Consider the following 5,405-nt stretch of genomic DNA (forward strand, 5'->3'; position numbering starts at 1 on the left):
TGTTTTCATGGTAGCCTTTTACGCTCCGAAACTAAACCTAATTTCTTGTTCTCTTTCAGGATGAGTAACCTGAACAAATTGGACTTTGCCCCATTGGGAACAACTAGCTATGGATATCACAGGTGGGTTCGTGATGTCCACCAGCATCTGAAGGCCGATGGAATCTTGGATACGATTCTCGAGCCTAGCCAGGACGTGCTAATTGTTGAGCAAGCTCAAGCTTTAGAAGCAAATAGAGCAGCCTTAGAGGCAAATAAGGCGAAAGCCATCATCCTAATGACTCGTTATATGGATGATCCGCTCCAGTACGAGTGCATGAATGAAGAAGACCCTAGAAGGTTGTGGGTCTCACTAGAAGAAAGATTTGGCAATGTCCGTGACTCCCTGCTTCCTGACCTAGAAGTGAGATGGCATAGCCTCCGCTTCTATGATTTCAAGTCAGTTATTGACTACAACTCGGAAGCACTTCGCATTAAATCCTTAATGGAATTCTGTGGTAAAGAGATCACAAATGCGATGTTGATTGAGAAGACTCTCTCTACCTTCCCCGTCTCTGCATTGATGGTTGCTAAGAACTATCGAATCAATGTTACTGCAGGACGGATCACAAGGTTTCATGAGCTCATTGGAGCTATGAATGTCGCTGAAAAGCATGACAACATCCTTGTGAAGAACTATAATTCGAGATCTGTGGAAATAAAGCATATTCCGGAATCCAATTATAGTCGCGCCCCTACGAAAGGGCGCCAAGAGCGAAACCCTAATCTTAGGGATACTTCTGGACGTTCTGGTCCATATAATCGCTCTACATGGGAAGGTAACCGCCAAAATGGGCGAACACAGAACCGAAGAGGTCATCGTGGAAAGAGAGAGAGAGGCAACGCCTCTGGCCATGTTGGTGGCGCCACCAACACTAAGAGCCATCTAAATGATGCTTTCAAAGCACCTCAATCAATGGAGTCTGAGAGAAGAGATGTATGTTCTCGATGTGGAGTATCTGGTCATTGGGCACACATTTGTAGAGCTTGTAAAGAAATTGTCACCGCCTACAAAGCATATTGTGAAGCAAGAGATGCCCACTATGTGGAACAAGAATATCAAGAAGATGATCTAGAGTGAAGGGTTGAAGACTACAAATCTGGCTGGGATCAATAGATCGCCAATTCTGTTTAAGTCTTTATTTTTCCAAGAGATGTAATAGGCAATTGCCATATACTTTGTAGTAAATGTCATTGTTTTAGTTTTTCTTCACATAGGCTCATCCAAAATAAGTATGATGTCTAGGAAGGTTTTGAGATAAGTGGTACTTAAGCGAGCTTTGCTCCACCGACATCTCTCTATTCACCTGGTCATATTTATTTTGGAGTTACCGAAAGAAGTCAAACGACTACCTTTGTTTTGCATTAGCTAGCATTTGGATTAGATTCTCCTAATGGTTAAGAGACAATGATATACTCCGTTGGCTTATGAATAAAATTTCGAGTTCTTTTCATTATGACTCCATTTTGATTTTGAGAATATTAGTTTTGTGACTACGATGGCTGGGTCATCAATATTAATTCAAGGACATGAAATAGCCCAAGTTCCCCTTGCCAAATGGCACCTTGATTAATGTCACAGAAACTCCCTACGCTCCTAGTGCAAATCGCACCTATGAATAGCCAACGGATTCCATGCGAAAACGCATGTAGAGAACGGAAATGAGTTCTTTTGCAATACCTCGAACGATTGCAAACAAAGGCGCATCTTAGAGAAGTTTATGTGTCTCTCTAGTGGACTCTATGTCACTATTCGAGCTATTAAATCCAATAAAGTTATGAGAGAAGATCTCTTGGATTTAGACACATAATGACTTTGTCACGACAGGATAAGTCATCCTAGTCATGATGATCCATCTACTAAAGACTTCACACGGACATCTATTCTTTCGGGCGAAACGAAGCATGAATCAAAAGTTGATTCCTGGACTAAGTGTGACCGCCGCTTCTGCCTCTGGCACCGCCGCCGTCTACCACCAGCCTAGGGCTGACACAGTCCCTATCCATGATGCCATGGATGACGTCCATCATGGTGATGGCTTCCTAGGTGATGCTGCAATCACCAACTTTGCTTCAAATAGCGTTTCAGACGCTCAGGCCGAACCAAAATCCTCATTGGTTGCTTCTAAAGCCTCTCGCTTGTTTACGAAGCCTGTTCCTTAGGGAAATTAGGACTGAGACCGTCCTATGTAAAGGATATGAAAATACTCATTCTGTTCTTACATAGAATCCATGGGGATTCTTTGGACTGATTCAACTAACTTGCGGACGTTTAAATATCTCATGATGTTGGTTGACACGCAAACACGCTGGTCACGTGTTGTGCCATTGTCCACTTGTAAATGCTGCTCATGCTACACTCCTAGCACATATCGTATGACAACGGGCTCACTCCCCGGATCATCCTATTCAGTCAATTGGATTTGACATTGCTAGAGAGTTTACATCGAAGACTTTCGATGGTTATTGTAATGGGACTGATGTTAGACATCATATTCCCATGAACACACCCAAATGGTCTCGCGAAAACGACTACGATGGTAGTCAGGACATTGGTAATGCGCACCAATCTCCTTATATCCGCTTGGGGTGATGCAATATCGCATGCAGCTATGCTAATTCGTCTACGACCTACCGTCACTCAATGTATCTCTGCGTTATAGCTAGTGATTGGGTACAAGTATTTTGTACTTACGCACATTTTAGTGAGCCATTTAGGTGCCAATTGCATCGCCACAGCGCACTATGACAGGTCCTTACAGACGAATGGGTCACTACGTTGGATTTGAGACTCCTATAATCGTCTGTCACTTAATGCCCTTGCAAGGCGATCTCATTACCGCTAGATTTGCGGGTTGTCACTTTGATGAGACAGTCTTCCCGTCGTTAGGGGGAGATAAGAACAGGAATGTTCAGCAGGAATGATAGGAATTGTCGTGGTTTGTCCCCACTATGTCTCATCTCGATCCCCACTAAAGTGACGAGATCACACATATCTGCTGCAAACATGCCTGCAAGGATGGACGTCCTTACGAGAGAACGTAGCGCCACCCTACATGGAGGTAGATATGGCATCAACGCCAAAGAAAGTGGCACTCCAGCGTTACAGGTCATGGCCTCAGCTAGGATGCATGGGAGGCTCGTGGGTTCGAAGGATACTTTGGCACATTCCAATCCTCTGAACATCAAGACTCAAAATCCATCTCATGAGAATCTTCTGGATTAAGGTTACCGTTGGGGGACGCCTCAACGTTAGAACCTATTCCTGAGAATATAGAGCTCTTTGAAAATTACACTAGTGTACATGAGACGTGGGATAGAAACTCCATCATAATTGATGATGTAGTTGCGCATTTTGTTGCGCATAAGTTTGTTGAGTCCGATGATATCGAACCACGCTCCGTTGATGAATGAATGCCAACGTAGAAAAATTTGGCCTAAATGGAAAGATGCGATCCAGGTTAAGTTGGATTCTTTAACGAATAGGAAGGTTTTTGAGCCAGTGATGCCAACACCTCCTAACATAAAACCTATTGACTAATGGGTCTTCGTTAGAAAGCGTGATGAGAAAAAAAGATGGCAATCTCGCCTTATGGCGCAGGGCTTCTCACAAAACACCCTAGAATCGACTACGATGAGATATATTCTCTCGTAATGGATGTCATTACACTCCACTACCCTGTCAGTTTGGTAGTTTCCAAATAACTGATCATGCAGCTTATGAATGTGGTCACTACGTATCTCTATGGGGATCTAGATACGGAATATACATGAAGGTTCATGGTGAACTTCATTTACCCAAGTCAAGTGGCTCTAGACCACGGAGCGCGTTTACAATAAGGTTGAAACGCTCACTAAAGTGACTACTTGATTGGGAAGGGATATGCCTGCGCGTTTCCATAACAAGTTTCGGATTCTATCGCGGTTCATGTCGGACATGATCTTCATTGGAAGCCCTTAAAGAGTTAAGGGAAATCGCTGAACACTTGAAATCCGAGTTTGAGATGAAAGATTTTGGGAGAACACGATTATGTCTCGGTTTGGAACTTGAGCATCGTGTTGATAGATGCTTAGACATTTTGATAAGGTCAAGTCTTCAAGCACCCCCATGATCGTCGGTAGTCTTGGTCCTGAAAATGATCCTCTTTGTCTGAAGGATGATGACGAAGATGTGCTAGAGGCAGAAGTGCCTTACTTAAGTACAATAGGCGCATTATTGTACTTAGCTCAATGCACAAGACAGGACATCTCATTTGCAATAAATTTGTTAGCTAAGGTATAGCTCTGCTCCAACGCGAAGCCATTGGATTGGTGTAAAAGATATCTTTCGGTACTTGAGATGTACGATTGATATGGACTTGTTCTATCCCTATAGAGGGATGATGGATTTGGACACATCACACACCAGGAACGCCGCCAACACTGGCCTGCGTCCACTATCCCCATCCCAAAACGACATGTGTTTTGTAAGGTTTTGCTGATATTGGGTATCTCTTTGACCCATACCAAGGTCATTCCCAAACTGGTTAAGTGTTCACCATGGGTAAAGACCGTGATATCTTGGAGGTCTACAGAACAGCCCCTAGTCGCTATATCTTCGAACAATACAGAGATCATTGCTCTTCACGAAGTGTTTCGTGAATGTATATGGATTGGATCCATAATTACGCATGTTCGAAAAATTGTGGTTTGAAGTCTACCACAGATGAGCTGACGAGCATTTAGGATAATGCTGCTTGTTTTGAACAAATGAAGCAAGACTACATCAAAAGCGACAACACTAAGGATAATCAGCAACAACAAACTCTCCTCAAGATCAAAGTGAACTAGGTTCAATCTGAGGACAGTGTGGCAGGCTTGCTCACTAAGTCATTGCCTAAATTCCACTTTCGAGGAACATGTCGGTAGCATCGTTTGCGGAAGTTATCCGAACTCCCATGACCATAGTCATCAGGGGGAGATGCAGACATCAGGAGGAGATGTCTACATGTATGGTCTCAAAACGTGAAGGGTGTATTGTGCTCTTTTTCCCCTTCGAATGAGGTTATTTTTGTCCCACAGGGTTTTTGTTACTCGGCAAGGTTTTTAACGAGACAACGAGAGAAGCACCACGTTTGGGCGACACAAGGGGGATTGTCAAGTAAATCCAAATTATGTCTGACCCAAACTCTAGGTTACTTGACCTAGTGGTAATAGGGTTATTAACTAGAGATAATCTCGGAGAATCTTAGAGATATCCATTCAATGTATGATTATCTTTCCTTGTACGATTTATATTCTATGCATTGTAATCATCTATATAAAGATACCCCTATTATCAATGAGAATACACAGCAATTTTCTCTCAATTCCTGTTTCTCTAAAACA

Source organism: Rosa rugosa, chromosome 1 (genome assembly GCF_958449725.1).
Source record: "Rosa rugosa chromosome 1, drRosRugo1.1, whole genome shotgun sequence".
Classification (NCBI taxonomy): domain Eukaryota; kingdom Viridiplantae; phylum Streptophyta; class Magnoliopsida; order Rosales; family Rosaceae; genus Rosa; species Rosa rugosa.